Source organism: Dermochelys coriacea, chromosome 5, assembly GCF_009764565.3.
Source record: "Dermochelys coriacea isolate rDerCor1 chromosome 5, rDerCor1.pri.v4, whole genome shotgun sequence".
In the NCBI taxonomy this organism is placed as follows: Eukaryota; Metazoa; Chordata; order Testudines; family Dermochelyidae; genus Dermochelys; species Dermochelys coriacea.
Window position 1 is genome coordinate 75,612,941 of NC_050072.1, and position 20,887 is coordinate 75,633,827.

General features: G+C 39.3%; 1 long non-coding RNA gene across 1 annotated transcript in view; it reads right to left on the reverse strand.

Moving 5' to 3' along the window:
* LOC122460359 overlaps positions 1 to 17,186 on the reverse strand; it is a 132,979-nt gene extending 115,793 nt beyond the window's left edge. Inside the window, exon 1 of the long non-coding RNA XR_006281620.1 lies at positions 16,758 to 17,186. This is a non-coding gene — a long non-coding RNA (uncharacterized LOC122460359). The remainder of the gene's footprint in view (positions 1 to 16,757) is intronic.
* Between the last annotated feature and the right edge of the window lie 3,701 nt (positions 17,187 to 20,887).

The window sequence follows — 20,887 nt, forward strand, 5'->3', positions numbered from 1 at the left end:
TCCTATTGTATGTTGTGCCTTATTATACTATACAATAATTTTCTTTGTAAGTCAATCCTTTATCACTTATATATTAGATATACAGTGCTATTTAATAAGAGCTTTAACAACAACAAGTCTACCTTTAACCAGATCTCCCAAGTGCTTTTTATTTGGGCAGAAAAACTGGAAATGCGTTAATTGTTCTTTCTACTTTTCTTGAGCCAAGCCTGTTCTGTGGTGGTGATTGCAACTCTGCACCTAAGAAATTATTCCAGTCAGAATGGCTCAGGCTTTATTGGGGACAACTTCCCCAGAAGAACTGTACCACAACTACATTATTTCTTCCAAGATCTGATTGTACATACATTTAGTTCAACAGAACTTACAAAACTATCTACAGACCCCCAATAAGAGTACATCAGTCCCTTCCTATCAGGAGGCAGCTATAGTCAGATCCTGTAAAATATTTAGGTTCTTAACTTTCACTGATTTCAATTGACGCTAGGAGCATAAATACCTTAGAGGATCTGGGGCGCTGGATGTACAGAAGCAAAAAAAGATGAAGGCTGTTATGAGGGAAGCAACCAGTAAGGGAATGAGACTATGAGAAGTCTAGGGATAGGCATAATTAATGTTTTGTGCTAATGGAAACAGATGTAAGTGAAAAAGTTACCAACATGTTATTCTTTTACCAATATGAAAGCAAAGATAACTTGATAAAGTCAGATTTACAGGTTCTGAACTTTTATTGCAGTTAAGGAAATTAGCCTTCTTCTCAGTGATATAACCATACTTTTAGAGATAACAGATACTGAATCAGAGGCTAACTTTCTACAACACTATTTGCAGGTCTCCACTACATATTTGGGCCTGCTCCTGCTTCCATTCAAGTCAAAGTTTTGCCATTAATGTCAATGGCAGCAAGATTGAGCTGAATAGGTAGTGAGGTGTGCTCTTAGGTAACTAACTCTTTGGTTAACAGTCAGTTTAAACAGGAAATCACAACAACATTAGTAATAATGAGTTTGCAGCCTTAAACTGAATAGTGCAAGTGACATAGGTGCTTTATCAGATTCATGCCAAAGCACCCACTGTAGTCACTGTCCCATCAAAAGGAGTGACTCATCTGGAGAGAGGTAGTAAGGAGGAAAAAAGCTTTAAGTTTCATAAATTTAGTTTAAGCCATGCTACAATTTAAAATTCAGACACTAAAATTATAGGACATGGACTCTGAAAAGGTAGGAACAGGATATTATAGGCATCTCTTTACTTCCCTGGTCTGCTTACCTTCCATTCTCCCTGCCTTCAATTCTAGCCTAGTGATGCTGAATTCACTTTTCAGTAGATCCTCCATAGGGCTTGGAGACAACAATCCCCTACCCCACTTGCTCCCCATAGACAGCTGATCCTATCATGGGCCTTCTGGAACAGTGCAGAAGGTACCACTGAAATAGAGGCAGTACATCACCCCAGCATACATAGGAATAGGGACTACTTGCATGAGAAAACAATCAAAGGGCAGAGTCCTATTAACAATTTTGGGACAGGCACATTGTACTTATAATCACATGCAAAGCACTTAACACTCATTTGGCATTATGGAAATAAAAACCACCACTCATATAGCAGTCCTCCACTTTAAGAGGTTTTTATGACAGAGGGAGCTGGTATTTTCACTGAAAAAATATTTGAGAATTTATTAGTGTTATTCTTAAATTATAATTTATATGCTTTTGTCCCCAGGGGGGAGAACAAAAAAAAACCCAACAACTGTAGTTCCCTCCATGTTTGTCTATTTTTCTTGACCAGATTAACAACACACACTAGTTGGCTGTTAATCCCAAATCATACATCATAAATTGTAATATTTTAGCATCCCTGAGGATAATCACATCAAATAAAATATGTAAGGCAACCTAACAAGATAGTTTGTTTACTGTTTTACAAAGGTAAGGATCTTTGAATGTAAGCATTTTTGAGTTATATTGTATGTAAATATTCTAAATACTACTTCTTCCACAACGGTCATCAAGAGGGACTGATCCTGAAAACACATTTACATTTGTACCTGACTGTGAACATGAATAAGCATTGGGACTACTCAGCCACATCAAAGTTCATCATGTACTTAAATACTTCTCTGAACTGGGGTTAGAGCTGGTCAACAGTTGCCTCCCCCCCATAGAAAGTTTTGACTGAGTGGAAGTTAAAAATAAAAAAATTGAAGTTGCATCCAAAACCCCAACAATTTAGCCTGAAAACTAAATTACCCTTTGGAAGTGCTTCCATGGTGCCTCATGGGAGCTGCAGCTTGTATCCTCCCATTCTCTTCCACAGGCTGAGCTCCCTGGTCAGGTTACATCCCCCGCACAAGCTTTTCTGAATTGCCCCCCCCCCCATGTGTGTCAGGATTTGCAGGATTGTGGGTAATGTCCACATCTGAAATATGAGTATGTTCACACAGACATACCCCATCCCAGCTCTGCTCAGGCTAGCGTGCTAAAAAGTTAGCAATGTAGCACCATGACAGTGGCTCACGCTAGACACCCAAGTACACATCCAGGGGATCTGGCTGGGTATGTACTCTGTTCCCTGTGCTACTCCAGCTACACTGCTAGCATGGATACATCAATGAGAGCTGGGAATCATAGCTCCTAACTAAAAATGTAGATGTAGCCTTAGAACCTACTATAGTCCCCTGCACCTATGCAGAACCAGTTAAAATAATGGGATTCCACATAGATGCAGGAGGCTGTGCTAATAGATCTCATGCAGGACTGGGACCATGATTTTTCATATAGACCTTAATAATTTATTCGATTTTTAAAAAGTTCCGTTTTCTGATTACTACAAAGCATCTAAAGATGCTAGGATATGGATAGTAAAAACTAAAAAGAATGACTGTAGAATTATGGTAAGGGTACGAAGTGTCACCTAGTTTAATACTATAGTTGCAAAAAATGAAACACTAGATATGATGCAATAGACATATCTTTATTAGAAAACCCAGATTAGGGCTTCTTGGGTATTACATTGCTATTTATTATTTGACAAATTAAAGTGTATTAACTGACTGAATATATTCAGTATACAATTTTTGGTGGTGACCACCAGTTATGTGGCAGATCTAATACTATTTAGTTAATATATGAAATATACACCTACATATAATGTACAGATTATATTAAAGACATAATACACATTATGTAAAATATTTTGCCATATAATCAACGAAGATTCAACATGCTCAGACTCATGAGGTCTCATTGTAGTCCATAACAAAGCTCCCCTTCACTTCAGGGTGAGAAAGGTCAAGCCTGTAGAGACCACAGACTGATTCCATCCTGCCAAAACTTTTGTGCATTAAAAGTTAAGCATGTGCAAAGAGTCCCATTGAAGTCAATGAGACTACTCACATGCTGAAATTTGAGCACGTGAGTAGGTGCTGGCAGCATTGGGGTCCTAAACATATCCTTTAAAAAAGTGGAGGCTCTTGTGAACTCCTTCACATGACCAGTCCCATGTAAGTCACATGAATAAAAGGTTGAAATACTGCACCTGTGTGTTTTGATTTAGATCCAGTCTAAGTCCTAAATAGAAGATCCAGGCCAAATGTTTGTCGCAATCATGCTTATTTCTTATATAGTCCTATTCTTCACTAGATCTCAAATGACATCAGTGTTGTTCCTGTTTTTTCAGATGGGCATCTCACTTCTCTCTGCCTGTTTCCCCAAGATCACCCAGGTGGCTAGTGTTAGGAAACCTGGAATCTATTCTTGGCTCTAAGTCCTACTCTGGTATTCTAGCCACTAGGTCACATTGTCTCCCTATTATTTCCAAGTAGGGAAAACCCAAACTGTTGACCTGATCCTGCAGGAGTTTCACATAAGACTGTTATTGGCTCCTCTAACTCATTTTACATGTGCAATTGAACTGTTTCCCCACCTCTGACTGGATATAAATATTCATCAGTGACTTAGCTGCTTCTTGCATCTCAGTTCAAATTTTTATGATAAACATTACTGGGGACTTCTGTTGAGAAATATATGTAAAGCTAGAGTAATTAAATGTGCAGTTTGGCTGCAATATATTTTTTAAAATGTTATACAATATCATAAAAGTGTTATACACAGCACCATCTGTTGGCTGAGGTAGCTATAACAGATGAAAAATAGGTTATGCAGATTATACAGGAAGTACATTAAAGTTTGGATTTGTAAGGAGGAAAGAAACCAATTAAAAAAGTTACTCTACATGTCCTTTTAGTTAGGAAATATATTTTAAGTGCTACTGAAAGTAAGAAGCAATTCCACTTTGGAAAAGTTTGAGAAACTATTAAACTCATCTTAGTGTCAAATGAAAAATAGTTGAAAGGAAAAAATTAATCTATGGTATGATAGACCACTGTGTACTTTGCCTCTGTGGATCTTTAGTGCTTTCAAATGGCAATAGAAAGTTTTTAAAAAAAATTTAACACTACTATCACATACCTATCCTGAGAATTTGTAAAAGAATTGTCTATGAGCGTTTCTTCCTTCTGTAGGCTTAGATTATGCCTGACTATGCAAGAGTGGTCATGAAAGCAACCATCTCCCTCTTATGCCTCTGTAACCTATACAGGGGCCAGTCACAACTGCAGCTTAACAATCTCCTGGAGCAAGAATTATGGTGAATAGTTTCCTTATTGATATCTTTCCCTTAGCCAAACAACTTTGTCTTCATAATGTAGCTTTTCTACCAACTGTGGGAAATACATTAGTGAGTTTAGCCCACACTCCTTGCACATGGGTCATCCAAATTCCTAACTAGCTTCATAGTTCGGGCCAAACATGCTCCTATAGTAAGCAATATACCATTCTCCGAGTCGAGTCCAGGCACAGTAGCTGGCTAGATATGGGGAGGGGAAGTGCTTTTCAAGACCTGCAGTAACTTACTTTCTCCCCCTGCACCCCCACCACCACTAGGTCCCTGTCTCCACAGAGCAAGAGCATAGGAGGGGAATAATTATGGGTCACAATTCCTTCCAAGAGCTGCTCATGAGGAGTAATAACACCATTCATTATAATGCAGTAATAATGAATTACTCAACCTAAGCCAACCTAGCCCTGTGTAAACGTCCAGACAGCTATGGGGCTAACTACAAGTTTTAGTTAATGTCCAAGGTAGATTTTCTGATTGATTCATCTCTTTCCTTAAAAAGCCATGAGACTTGGAAGAAAAAACAAAACTAGTGCATTTATTGCCTATACTGAGTTAGAAATATCTTCATGTGGTTTGCAGTGGCATAGTAAAGAAAAAGCATAAATTGAAAAGCAGTCATTACACCTTTTTGTGTTCTTGAAGCCTGGAAAAATAGTGAGGCTATTTCTGAAAGCAATTGTGAGGCAGATTAATGTTAGTCTTCTTAAGGAACCAGTACAGGAACCAATACAGTTCTGCCTATGGCTCAAGTTTCCACCTAATTTTTTTTTAAAAAAGTAGGTTTTCTAGGATAACTGAAACAAAGGCTATAGCACAACATTGTTTCTCTTTGATTTTACAATATTGCAATTCAGCAGTTTGCCAATTGATTCAAAACATTATGCTGCAGATCTGTAACATATCACTGAAATTGATCATTATGTGCCATGCAACATTTGTGCATCAGTAATCTTAAATCCACTTATGTTTGCAGGTGTATGAGTGCTGAGATCTGCTCAGGCTCCTTCTTCCCTACAAGACACCTTTCAAAGTCTTGGCTCCCAAATATGTAGCATTTAGATATTGCTCACCCAATAGCCCTTCACTTTCCTTCCCAAAATAAACTGAACAGTTACTTAAATTATTCATGTTCCAGACATTGTATTTATGTATCTGACTGTGATTGACTGAGACTGGATCAAAAATTCTCTTAACTCCCTACACATCTAAATATGTGGGGGCAAGAGAACTAGAAGGGTACTTATATATTGGTCAGTAATGTTGTGGATCAGCAACTCTCTCTTCCATTTTACATTTTTAACACCAAGATTTTTTTTTCTGGACACTTCAGAACAGCAGCAGCTAAGGTAGCAGTAATATGACTGTGCTTCTGTAACTCAACTTTAACATGACAACATTGCTACTAGGCAAAGCTATTGTAACAAGTGTGAGGTTCAGAACCCATAAACCCACGGATGTTTTAATCCTAACTAGGGTGACTATTTCTAGAGAAGTCATCATACCACTATTTCTTGAACTCACTCCTTAAGGTTCCCAACCCCAAAGGCAGTTTAGCCCAGTTGTACTGAGGATTTTTTTCAATATGTGGATACTTACATTGAGCACAACCAATACTTTCACTTGGACTATCAAACAGCCATCATTAGATATTGGCTATTTGGAGACATTATAATTGACTGAGATTCAAAGCACTGATGGAAAAACCAAAAGCTTCTGCAATTCTATTTAGTCAGTCTCTGGACCCATCTAGAGCACCATCATGTTTCCCTCCCCCCACCCTAATTAAAAAAGGGCTTTCTGCTTTTCCCACCCCAAAGCCACCTGGATCTATTGACTGAATCTAGGGCCACTGCCTTATAGAGGAAAGATGATACATATTAAAGTTAAGGGCTGATATACCCTAGAGGACTGCACTGTATCAGTTTTAGGGGTTTTATATGTGTCAAAAAGAATCAATGATTGTGTCTCCCAACTGTGTACCAATAAAGAGTGGTGGAGATAATCACAGATCAAAAGAATTGTTGTCACCCAAATCAAAGACCAGGATCTGGCAGCAATAATAGTGATGGATTTTAAATCCCTGCTATTGTTGGGTCACATCTCCACATGCCACCCCAATCACTTGATGACACTGAACTGAAGAGGGAATGTAAATTGAGCAAAGCAGCATTGTTCAGCAAGATGGAAAATCAATTAATGTTTCCCTGGTACACAGGACAGCTCTGACCCATTTTCACTGGAAGTAAAATTCTTGAATCCTGCAGAAAGCCTGAGTGCAGTAATTGAGATTTATGCAGCTGTCCCGTTCTGGCAAAGATGGAGAGGAAGTGTGAAATCCACCTTCTAAACAGAGAGCAGCCTGTGGAGCTCCGGTATGGTCTCATTGATGCAGATCAAATGCCCAAATTTATAGGGCATAAGTGTGGTTCCTCTCCCAGCCTGGCCCTAATGCTGCCCTCCAAGCATCATAATCCTAAATGGGCACAGAGCTGGGCTCTTTCCCTGCTGTTCCTCTTCAGAATCCTGCAGACTACATTATGTAGCCAGGACTGGAAAGCAGTAGGATCACATGGCTTTTTGAATACTGCCAGGCCCATCCAGACTGTGAAGCATTGCCTCTGATCTCCTTTCTACTTCTAGATTTATTAGTGTGATATTAGTTGGCCAGTTTCTTATACATATATACACATACATATCACAGAACTAGTGGGCCTTGAGGAAGGAGAGTATATATGCCTTATAATTTGAAACATAGTTGGACTTTTCTCCTTGAAGACCCTCACTTTTCAGCAAACCCAGGGACAAAAGTGTCTGATTTGGTTTGATATGAGTTTAAAAAAAAATAGGAGTAGTCTTTTGGGTGGGCCCCAAGCCTTGCCCCTGCTTTGAAAGATGTGTTTTTGTCAGCATAGAGGGCAGAGGCTACTTGAAAGAAAGAAAGCTGATTTCTGCATCAAAAGAGCTGCAGCAGTCTGATGTATGGGGGAGGGATGACGTAGAGCCCTATCTCTGGCTTCTGCACAAATATTCTAAAAGATCTGAGTGAGGGTAAATGGCAAGAGTTCTTTCCCTGTCAAAACTAGGAGACAGATGACCACCACATGGTTTCAGGGAGAGGAGAAAAGATCCCCACCTTACATATTCTACTACTTCCACAGACACCTTGTAGTCTGGTTGAGGGTTAAAGAGAAACAATGCTCCTCTGACCCCAGAAATATAAAAGCCACACAGAAGAGCTGGCTGAGGAGAGAAAGTTCTCCTGATTCCCCTTTACCCCCACCCCCACATCCTGCCTGAGAGCTGGCCACCTGCCTCTATTCTCTTCCAGGCAGCCCTTTGATCTGCTACTGGCAGGGAACTTGGCTGTCAGCAGCACTTTCTTTCCTGTTCCCACAGCCATTTAACACTCCCTTCCTAATGGATCAGAGGCAACGCTCCTGCTCTGTGAAGCAGCTAGGGTGGGGAAGTCAGAATGCCTTGCAGCACAGCAGCCTCCTGGTAACAAAAAAGCAAAAGCTGATCTACTGTCTACATGTTCTTCTTGTCTCCTGTTTTACCTATAACCCTGCAGTGTATGAGGCAGAGTGCTTCGTTGGTCAAGGAAAAAATAAATTTGAAATAACGCATTCACTTAGGAATACCTTCCATTTGTTCCACTAGGTGTGTCAGTGTGGATATGATTTATACTTCGTTTCTTAAGCCAAACAACGTTAGTTTTCTCTGAACATCTGGCTGGCATCTGGGAGATCCGCAGTACACATAATTAATCAGAACATCATTGTGATGTTTGGTAATGACAGATAGAAATGGCTAGGTTTACTATATTGATGTTCAGCAGGGTACAGCAAAGCAGCAGCTTTCAACATGTTTTAAAAAAGAATTGCTTTAACAGACTAAAATGTAATACTTGTATTTAACAAAATCATTTAGTGAACACCTGTCTACCTTTCACATTTTTTAAAAATAAAGTGGATCTGATAATCTTCATTTCCTGTCCTAAGGTGTTATGCAGTGTTAATGCCCATTGTTGAACAGCTACTATATTTTAGGCCAGAAGTGGATACTTCTCTGAAGCAATTTCTATATACAGATCCTGTTCCTGCAAACAGACTTTTGAGCAACTTTCTGCATGTGTGCTTTAAGAGCTTGCAGGATCTGAGCTATACTTTTTAAAGTTCTTTACAAAGGGATCTTTTAGGATGATGGACTATATACAAATGTAATATTATGACTGATAATAACGAGGCCTAACCAGTAACCAAAGTCTGAAAGCAGTTTTTCTTCCTATATTTCACTGTCAAGACCAACATGAATCAAGGCCCTTTTCATTAAAGATAGAAAAAGAAAAAGATAGACCGACCATCCTGACAGATCACCCATCTTACCAAATCTGATCCCCTTTTCTCCAAAATATAGGATTCAGTTCAGTATCCAGTGACAAAGCCTATTACACACAGAAATTGACTGAAAGGAATATGAAAGGATAATGTGGTAGCCTCTGAACTGAATGCACTATTTCACTCCTTTAGGGTCACCACAGACTCTCAGCCCTTTGTGAGCTTCTCCTTTATGTGATGGTATGGGAGATGGAAATGGCATCTTGCTTACATATCTCTAAAGCTACAACTGAAGACAGAGCCATCCCTAGGGTATGGCGAATCGGGGCAACTGTTCTGGGCCCCGCACAATCCGTCCCGGAAGTGACAGATTCATACTTCCGCCCTGAACCTGCCCCCCCCAAGAAACAGCCCTGACTGAAGAGTATCTGAATTCATAACAGATTAACAATTGCACCGGGGGGGGGGAGGGGGAGAAGAGTCACAACTGTGGTGTCCATCTCAGGGATATTGGCAACATGCTTCACATATGTAGAAATTTGCTTTTCCAATTAGTTACATACGGTATGAAGTGTGTTGTAGGTATATTTCAAATAAGAGACTGTAAACTATCTAGAAATACAGTGTTATAGATTTGGCCACTTATGTAGCATGACATAGTAAAAACACTATTTTAATACATTTGTTTTGGTGCCCCAACTGTGCATTTCAAGTGTGTGTACCTGTCAAGCTTCCCATATCACACACAGGCATGCATTCCAGTCAAAGTCAAGTCCACGTCTAGCATGATAAAAGACCTACTACCAGTTTCCCCACCCATGCCAGGAAAGATCAATCAGGTTATAATTGGCTCTCTAATTGGCACTCCTATGGGTTGTAGCTTTATTTACTTGCAGCCAAGTGGCACTCAGATGAAGTAATTTCTTTTCAACCTTTGAAAACATCAAAAAGTTTGCTCCAGTATACTATATCTGGCTTATCAGTGATGAGCAAATACTTGTAGATAGAAAAAGAGAGAGAACCTGCACCTATCTTTCATGTCCAGAAATATTCATACTAGTTCATCTGACACCATCTGATTTAAAGATTTTTCAGAGATCTTACTTTAAATTGGTATTTACCTTCAGGGCTAAGATCACAGTGGTATAAGCACACTGCTCCCAAACACCCTAAAATCTGGACTTGTTCTGTTCCCTCTATTCCTACAGCCAATCCTTCTCTTGTGGAGAAGAGAACTTCCCTCACAATACTGTCACTCCCTTGTCACAGGTGACTACCCTAGAGGTTGAATGTAATTTCTCTCAACATATCGGATACTAGGTAGGATCTTAGCTCTGCTGGAGGGATGGCATTTATAACCAATGGTCTCTTTGTGAGATAGTGGTAATATCCGGACAGAAAAGCTGCTGGTGATACTTCTGTCTTTCTAGCATGAAGAGCTGCAATCATAGTGGTAGCTTAAAATACAGAAGCAACTATTGATTAATACAAATGTCAAAGATAATACTGTGAGAATACATTGTGGAATGTGAAAAGGAATACAGAGGGAGACACAGCATGCAGCAAACAGTTTCAAAATAGCCACTATAAATTGCAGCGGCAGATCATTGACAAATTTAAAGGGCCTCATAAAAGGGATGCTGGGAGAGAGAGTGTTCCTATAAGAGGACAATTCTCCACCGGGGAGATTTGGAGCTAAGTAACAGTGAAGGGAAAGGGTTTTCAGCTGCCTCTATATTACATTAGCACCAATACTCAACTTGAGTCTACTTAAAAATACTCAGGGTGAGAGAAATTAATTTTGGTTTCTGAACAATAGTTTTCTATGTAAACAAGCTACTATGACCAAGCCTAAAGCTAGTTTAAATCCCTGTATTGATCATTGTTTAAGTTGGAGCAGATTGCATCTGTCTAGTGTTGAGGAAACATTTACTATAAAAGGTTATATTATTCCTCGCCTTTATCTTTAAGTGTCAGAGACCTGAGATGCCAAATTATGACAGATGTTCTTCTAGAGTCTTCCTCTAGTTTCTTGAGATTTACAATGACAATTGTAGTAGAGCACTGGAACTAAAAATGGTTTCTCTTAGAGAGAGAATCAAGGAAAGAATGAAATAGTGGTGTTGACTGATTTCCAATAAGCCAGACAGACATTTTTGTAAAATTATGCTTACCTCTATGCCAAGAAATCCTCTCACAAACTCTGCATCGGCCCTTACAGCCTTTCATAGCCGGATATTACCATTATCTCAAAAAGAGACCATGTCGAAGAGTAAAATAACCAGGCTTTCTACTATAACTACCTATTTTGATGGGTCAATGTTTAAAGTGTTTCTTTGGGAATAAGCCTCCCATAGTTATTATCTTTAAAACTTTAACATTTAGTACAAATAATGGTAGATTGGGAATCTGTTACACAGAATTCTAACTTCATCGGTTACAGAAAGCAAGCTTTACACAATGCACCAATGTATCACAAACACTGCATTCATTTGAAATGCTAAAAAGGAATATCTAAAATAGGAGAGGGGGAGGGGGAGGGAGAGAACAAACAAAAATAGTTACCAATACTATTTTGCTGTTATAAATTTGGAGTTATTTTAATATCCAGACCCCAATCTGATCTGAGTACTGCAAATAGGCCCTTTATAAAACAGACCAAACAAAAATGTTGGGTCTGAAAATTTCATAATTTTAAAGGTGTTCAATATCCAGACCTGATTTCATGGTTTGAGCTCATCCCTGTCATTTGTTTTATGTCAAGACTGTCAAAGATCTTTACTAATAATTAAGCAGCACAATAGCCCTGTCAGCAGCACTAAGAAATAGCATATTCATTTCAGAGAAGGGTAAAGTGAGACATGGCGTAGTTAAATGACGTATCCAGGGCTATATAGCAGTCCTCAACAAAACTAGAGTCCTGGCTCCCAGTCGTTTGCGGTTATCAAGTGAACAGTTGAATTTCCTGTCATTGCAATACCAAAGACAAATGATAGACAAAGAGTATTGCCATATTTATTTTGCAATAGCGGACTCCAAACTAAAAAAAGTGTTCAGAGGTCAGGCACCCATAAAAATATCTCCAACTGCCTGTTGCTGCAATGTTGCATCATTAAAAGACTGTGCTTCTGCCATGGATTCCAAGGTTCCGATCATAGCAACAAAAAAATCTCCTCTTCTTAACCAAAGAAAGTACTTATTTTTGAGAGCAATACTTTAAAGAACGGAGTCATTGGGCAATACTGTTTAGTTTAACATAGCTTTCCTGGTACAGTATCAAAACACTTTAGTGAGATCGATACCATCGGTCTCAGCAGCAGCAAGTCTCATACATCACTGAGTTGGGTAGAAGTAAAATATAAATCTGTGCTTAAATATGAAAGCAGAAGGAGAGAGACATGCTACTAAGTATTCCTGAAGGTTAGTCAGAGCACGCAGACTAGAAGGATTCAATAACAGGGGAAGGGAAAGGTGAGTAGGGTTAGAGTCAATGTACCTAGAAATATTTTGGTATGATAGCATACCTGGAGAAGTAGTGAATCAATGGCCTGAAAAGAGAAAAGAAAAACCTACCAACTGTAGTTCATTCTTTATAATAAAAAAAAAAAGAAAAGAAAAAAAGAAACCCATGTTTTAGGACTAGAGTATGAGTATGGGACTGGGAGAAAAACTGGTAGACAAGTACATACTACAGGAGCCTACTCAATGAATAATGATTGCAGACTACTACCACCCAAGAGATTTACAATCTAAGAGACAGAATCACGAGTAAGGCAAGATGGACTGGAAGATCCAGAGGATGAAGAATTTTAAGGCTAGATCACCCACCAACCCAACTCCAGAACCACCAAAGGGACAGGGAGTACAAGGCTCTGGGGAAAAACTATGCCATTCACTTTGCAGATATTGTGTCATCATTTGCCACAATCCCAAAACTGATATTGGATTCATCTACCCAAAGCAGTAGACCTACAGAGGATCTGCCTAGGAAAAGGCTATCTATGGAGATGGATTCCACTCCAAACCTGAGATTTCTGGTTCCTAATAGTTTAGCTCTCCTAGAGTGCTCCAGCCATTGCTGTCCCTGGGAACTTGACAAAAGAGGTTGGCCAAGGGAAGGGTCCACAGCATGGAGGGGATTTAATACAGATGGAGTAGAGGGATATCAGCTTCAGGATAAGCAGTGAGAGAGGAGGTGGTCATAATCCAAGCAGGAGAAGACTAGTGTATGGATATTTTATGCATTTTAGTGTGACAACACTGCAAACTACATAGCAAGCAGACTAAACGTCTCATGAATAAAACTTCAAGCATTCATGAGCTATGTCAGTCTCAATATCAAACTAAATCAATCATTTTTATTTTGAAAGTTTCAGAGACTTGAGTCCATTTGCTGGACTAACAGAACACACAATTTACTGAAGAGTTAAAGCTCTCAAGTCACCTTCATAAAAGCAGCTGGTTGAGATGGAAAATATAGCCATTATAAAAGGGTTCCTGTTACTTTTTGGAGACGACTTCACTTCTCCATCGTTTGCAACAAATCTTCTTGGGCTACAGAGTGCTTTTCCTTTCCTCCCACCCCCCTCAATCATATTCCATTGAAATGTCAATGTTAAAAATCCCCCATCTCCTTTCCACAAGAACAATATTGGCAGCATGCCAAAAAATTGACATTCGGAGGCCAGGCCCACTTCACCACCAAAGCAATAGCAACATACTGCGCTAGTAACCACCACAAAGATGGTAGAGCAGCTGCACCAACAGTAGGGGAGAAGAGCCGGCTGGCCTCCTCCTCCTATGTAAGCCCTTGGACCCAACACATGCCCACTGCCGTTTCTCTCCCTCCCCATCCTGGCCCATTTACCCCATCACTACCCAAGGTCACTACATGGGCAGGGGCAGAGAGAGAGACACAGAATGACTCAGGGGCCTGGCTCCTCCTAGTCACCTTCTAGACCAAGCATATTATGTCAGTGACCAATCCAATTCTGGGCACAACACCCAGGGAAGGAGCTCACTCGATTCCGGACAAAAAGGAGAGACAGCATGGCCAGACTGAGCTCCCCAAGCCACTAATCCAGCTCTTGGACTCAGGAATCCATCCTCGTGCTGGGAAAATCACCTTCTTATACTGCCAGCCAACATTGCTAGACCTGTAGCTCAAATAGCAGCAGCACAATGCGGAGGACTCTAGATTCAAATTCTGCACACTAAGGCTTCAGGGGTAAACTAAATCTGGCATGTCCACAGTGCTTGACTTATAAGTGATGATCTTAACAGATTTGGGGCTCTGTAATTATAATATTTATATTGCAGTTTGCATTATTATTTATTATTGCACTTAAACATTGTCATGTACATTTAATCCAAGTCTGACTCCAAAACAAGTGTTGTGACCTTGTTAACAGTTTCTGGTCAGTTAATATTTGAGGGAGGATTTGAATTCTCCCCTCAGATAATTACAATATAGCTTGTAATTTTGAATATCGTGTTTGCTTGGCGTATGGGAAATAAAAATAATAAAAAAAAACCTTGCCCCAAAAGCTTATGCCCAATTAAATCTTAGTCTTTAAGGTACCACCGGACTCCTTGTTGGTTTTGTGGATACAGACTAATACAGCTACCCCCCAATACAAGATTTTCAAGAAATCATATATGTAACCATGTGAGCTTGTGCAATTACTAAAACCTGTGAAATTACAATGTCCAATTGCTACATTTCAAGACTATGATGGATAGATAGAACACCTGTGTGTTGATTTAAGCAGTGTGTGGCTGATATGCAGTTTCCAGCTTAGCACACTGTATAACATACTAGAAGTTTATACCTCTGTCTTGTTTTTCCAAATATCAAGACTCACACTAAAAATCAAGTTCTAAAAAGAAACAGCATTGCTTATCAGAAGCATCTGCAAAATTCAGTGTATACTCAAGTTGATTCCCCCCCCTCCCGAGCAATGTAAATGAATATTGAATTCATAGGGTGACAAACAAGCTCATTGCCTAGTTTTCAAAGTCAATAGGAACTGCAAGTGCTCAGCCCTTCTCAAGCTCAGGCACTAAGTGAGAATATGATTCTTCACCAGCAATCCCAACACCACAACTAAAAATAATTTTGTTTCATAAAATGAAAGTTTGACAGCCTATGCCAGGCAAGAAAATTCAGAGTTAGTAGGGCAGATCCTGAACTGGTGTGAATTGTCAATACAATCAGTGGAGCTAAGGCTTTGACCTTAATCTCATTCTTTTGTGCCTTATTACTGCAAGGAGTATTGTATGCAATTATGAACAGCAGGGAGTACAGAGATTCCTGCACTTTTTTAGCCCCAGCATTTCTGCATTTTCAAAGTTCCATCTTGGTGTTACTATAACTAGCAGACATCTAACAACCAGTGCATAGAAGATGAATACCCTATGTAATTTTGATGTGAGAAAAATAGCCAGACAGAAAGAGAATGCTAAAGAAAAAAAAAAGATAGTGCTGAGCTCCATGAAATTACATGGAGTGACAGCAGCAGACCACTGATCCATCTGGCAACTTTAATCTATGCATCTGGCAGTTTATGGGCAATAACTCCACTAGTCTTGACAAAAGGCAGAAATATTTCTTATCACCTCTGAACAAGACACCTGCAAGCCCAGAATTAGCCCTTATAAATCTAGCTGCAAAAAAGTCAGCTGGCAATTCAGTCAGTGTAAACAGCCTCTATTGACCTTTAAAGAATTAGAAATTACCATTGATCAGCCAGAAAGAAAACAGAAGATTCTCACTTGTGATGGTATATTACCATATTAATTTCTGCCATACAAACAAACATACAGAAAAAGGAGTGTGTATTTACCTTTGACAGAACACAAAGCCACCCAGTTGTTCAAACCAATAACTAATCCCAAACAAATTAAAGTAAAACCTTGCCTAAAGGAAAGAGGTTCCCCTCCACCATAATCCTCACTTTCATCAGAAACCTCCCCCTTCAAAAGCCTACATTAAAAACAAAAATGTGGTTGGCCATGCAGTATGTCAAATGACTAGGTACTTAAGAACCAGAGTGGAAGCTGGTTCTCAAGCTGAGGGCTCCTCATGGAGAATATTCTACTGCTAGCCCTTCTCTTTTATATCAAGCGATATTTAAAGTGCCTAGCTACCACAGGAATAGACTCAGTAGAGAACAGTTATAATTATGGTGTATTTATAGAAGTGTCAAATCTTCAGATGCCACACAATTTTAAATCTGCAATTTTTTCCAAACAGAAGAGAATATGAGCAGGACAGTAGAAAGACTATTACACTTTTTAAAATAAAGAATAGTGAATGAAAGTCAATGTTAGTTTCATAGACCACAAAGCTGTCTCTGTTGGTACTACTCACGAGCCACTTATCCTTAACTCCTCAACTTTAGCTATCCAAGAAAACCACGATATTGTTCAGATTTCCTTATTCCACTGAATGTTTTTGTCTTTTAAAGTTTGGACAATTTCACTTTTCATGCTAAACTTGAGCACAGTCCAAGGATGTAACACAGTATCTCAATTGTTAGTTATAACAGGACTGTGATTATTTTGTTCTGCTTTTTCTTGACTTGATACAGCTGTAGTGAGTATTCAGACAGCTAAATCCTAGCAAATCTTGTTTAGACACAGAACAATTTTATAGATATCTTTACAGTAGAGAAGAGGCATTTAGGGCAAGTATAATTATATTCAGTCAAACCACATGTAAATAAATCCACTCACTGGTAGACAACCCCTTATAGCCATGTTTAGTGTAGCAGCTCTTGTTTTTGCAGCACCCCTAGCCAACAGTCTCTCCAGCACTGTGATGCTTTTCTTCCAGTGACTCATCCTTGCAGCCAGCTCACCAACTTAAGTCCACCCTTTCCGGGAGGACAATTATCCAAACTTAAATCTCCAAAAAAGTATCATTAACACAATAAAACCCATCTGCCTTCACTGAGGCTATTTCTCAGCCTGTATTCCAGGCTTAGCAGGCAACATCCTGCTGGGTTCAATAACCCTTGCATTAGGCTTTGTATGCCCCATTCCTTAGCACCAGTAGGGGAACCTTCTATTCTAGGTTCCAGGATCTCTCCCGGGCCACTGTCTGAAGAGCTTTTCTTTACTCTTTGAGGTTTTTTCTTAGTGCTCTTTCCCCAACTAGCCTTCATCATCACTTAAGCCTGGTTCTTCCTCTTTATTGCATCCATCTTCTGCTCTTTATGGGGAATTGCCAAATCCCTCTCAGGTGGGGCTCATTCTGTAATCAGGTTGGCTTAGCCCTAGGCTCTCCATATGTTATTCCACCACAAGTATGAGAATGTTGAACAATGTATTTCTAAAGGTAACGAAATAGTGCATCTTGACTGACCTTTCTGTTTGAGACAAGTAGAAATATAATCAACACACATAAAATTGCAAGTTCATGAGGCCAGAGATGAGTGCTGCAAACATTAGCCTGCTTAACAAGAGGGGTTACTTTACTGTGTCTTTGTTCCTGGAGGGGGCATGGTACTCTCCTGGTTCCCCAGTGTCCCATGGAGGTCTCAGCTAGTTCTCGGTAGCCAGAGGCAGATTGGAGCTCTGTCACTCTGCAGGGCTGGTACTGCCTGTCCCATACACTAAGTCCCCCATCGTTCAAAGAGTCCCACTGTCGAGATGGAAGGGAACTTAACAAAAGATTCCCTGAGCTTTTCTGCTTCTCTCACAGCTCCAAAACTCAAACCTGAAACTAAACCTAGTCTCTGACTCTGAGTCAGGCTGTCCCCTCTCATTGAGGTGCTGAGCAGCACTGGTCCAGCAAACTGCTTGTCCATATCACCACCTGCAGAAGCCTCCCTATTGGCATCAGCAAAGGTTTCTAGTCCATTCTGTCCCCACCCCTGGCTCAAAGATTGCTGCAAAATTATGTCAGAAGTCTCTGGCAGTCATTATTGTTGTAGTCCATATGGCAGGACCCCGTACAGGCTCAGGCCAAAGTTCTAGGAGCTGGCAAACTCTAGATGGGGTTTGTATTTATTTCTCTGACTCTTAACTGAGTTGATTTATAATTCAGTGATTCAATGCTACTTAATGGCTTTATCTGCATACTTATGAATGAAACCTCAATGCTTCCCACCATTTTCTATTCATCCAGAGGAAGAGCAATAAGAATTGGTGCATCCCAACCTACTGCATTGCAGAGAAAAGCAATGGCTAGCACTGGTGTTGGAAAGCTTCCTGAATTATATTAGATGGAATGGCATTAAAAGTGTTACCCAATCTAACCTGGATAGCTTATTCTAATCAGTAAATGGAGATTGCTATATATAGGAATCTATTCAGGACTGAAATTGGGAATGCTGTGGCCACCATATTCCTTCCAATAACCCATCAGAAAGTAGCCTCTTGAGTAACTGACCATTATGCAGCCCAGAAAAAAGACGCTACAACCAAATGGAAAACCAAACAAACCACAAATAGAAACCCTGATTCTGAATAATTCTTGATGTAAAGGACCTAATCTATTTGGCTGTAGGAAACTACCTTCCCCTAAGGACATGAATCTTTTTTTATTCCAATTATATAGGTAGTGCATGCTTATCCTGACAGGCTGGGACAAACTCATACTAAGTGTGATTCTATTCACCATATTGTGGATGCACTTGGCCCATTGAACTGCTAGTCTTGTCTTCACTCTGTTCTAGTTCTTTGCTATTTTATCAGCACGACTTAACAGACTGCAACCAATTTTCAAACAATACCAACTTGGGCAACCTAGGAAAAGGGTGAGCAAATTGAAATTTGTTTCCAACTTATATAAAACAGTTGAGTATGGACAATCTTTGTTCATTTACAATTTATTACTTCATACTAATCAAAATCCAAGAGACTGAAGTCCCTTAGTTGTAAACTTCAAGAGAAATTATACCAGTTAAGAAAATGTAAGAATTATGTACAGGAATTTTTTTACTGTCTTTCTCAAGAGACAAGGACATAATATCCTTAGTGCACATTATATACATCATAGTATTTCAGTATTTTCCCCCAAAATTTAAAAGTCTATTTAAACTTGTATTTTTCTATGTCATTGGGGAGCTGTGGGGAGAGGGGAGAATTATAAAGCTAATACAGTTCTACAGCTGAAAGCTAAATCCAGTGCTTGTGATTAAGGGCCCTGATTCTCTCCTGCCCTGCACTTTTATAGTCATTTCCACCAGTGCAAAGAGAGACTGTAGTTGATGTAACCATTCAGATCAGGAAGCATACTCATTTTGCATGGGAATAAATGACTGTACAAAGTGGTCCAGGTCCTCATGGACCCAATTCTTCTCTCACTTACACTGATGTACATTAGAAGTAATTCCATTGTTGTCAATAGAGGAGCACCTAGGTAACTCCATTGCTTTACATTTACTTTTCCTAGGAACATACTAGTTTACTATGTTATATACTAAATTGAAGATAAATGTTCAGACTAGTAATTTAAAGATAATTGCTTTCATCAACTGAAGCCATGTCCCCTCCCCTTCTTCTGCATCCCTGTGACAGGTACTTGTTCCATGTGCGCACAGAAAACCCCCCCAAATAACTGATTAAGTTACTTAAACAATCGGCTGTTCAGAATGAACCTCTTTGACATAAAGAGGAGTTTTGCAGGTAGGAGAGATTCTATTGATTTGTTTCTCCACAGAGAGCTGATTGCAAACTTCTTGAATGTAAGGCTATAACAGTTCAGCACTGTGTGGATCAATTTTATCAATCCCTTTTACAATTTAAAAATCTCTAAATTAGGTCATTATGAACTCTCCTTTCCTCCAGTGAGAATAAGTTCAACTTTCTTAATCTTTTCTTATTAAAGTAACTTGAGGAGACTTGCTATCATGCCAGAGTATTATATCTATGGTGAACAGTGATATATACTGCTCTTTATAGTGTTTCTTTAAATCTCCTCCTTCTGTATATTTCTCTAGCAATATTTCTGACTACTTTCTTCATTGCAGCTGACAATCTGATGACTTTTAATACAACATTTTCCTCCAATTTCTTTCAAATCTATTTTCTTGTCAGTTTATTACCCTGCCTTACTATTTATCTCATATCTTGTGGCTCTTTACTTCAGAATTTACTAATATTTGAATCTGCAGTGAACTCCATTTGCACTCTATTAGTCAGGTACTTAAACAATTCCAGTCATTCTGAATCAGATTACATTTTACATTGTCCTTTATTAGTTAATGAGTCTTCCAGTTCAGTATCATCAACAACCTTGCCTGTGACATTATCTGTTGGAGCTTTTCTGTCTTCCGCCTTTTCTTAGAAGGATATAGGATGCAAATTGTTTATACTAAATGTCTTGTCAGGCTTAAGAGCCTCTTCTGTTTTCAGAAGCATTTTCCAGAAAAAACTGGAAACTCTGAGAAGCAATTTTGTCTGTTCACCATCTCTCTTCCGCCACAAATGTAGTGTACAATGTAAAACATCCTGGTATGTTATTGACTCTAGTGTGTCCTGGAAATAAGCAAACTGAATTTTGGTAAAATGAGTCCATGTGAGATATTACAAGAAATACAGTATTCTCTTGTATGTGGAGAGAAAGTAGCAGCCCCATGATGAAGAGACAGAGGAGGTTTCACTTACTTGATCTTATTCCTTTTTCTGATTATTTTCCCCTCTGGTGATACACATTGTTCTTATCCTCAGCATTGCTGTCTTGATCTAAAATTTAAAACTAAGATTATAAAAGAGCAGAAAAAGATCTGCAGAGCAGATTGCTTAATTCATTTGCTACTTTGGGAATCTACATTGAAGCTACATGAATTTCAATTTCCAGCCAAGTATCAAACATGTATGGACATGAAAAGGTAATATGTTATCTATTCTACACCGCC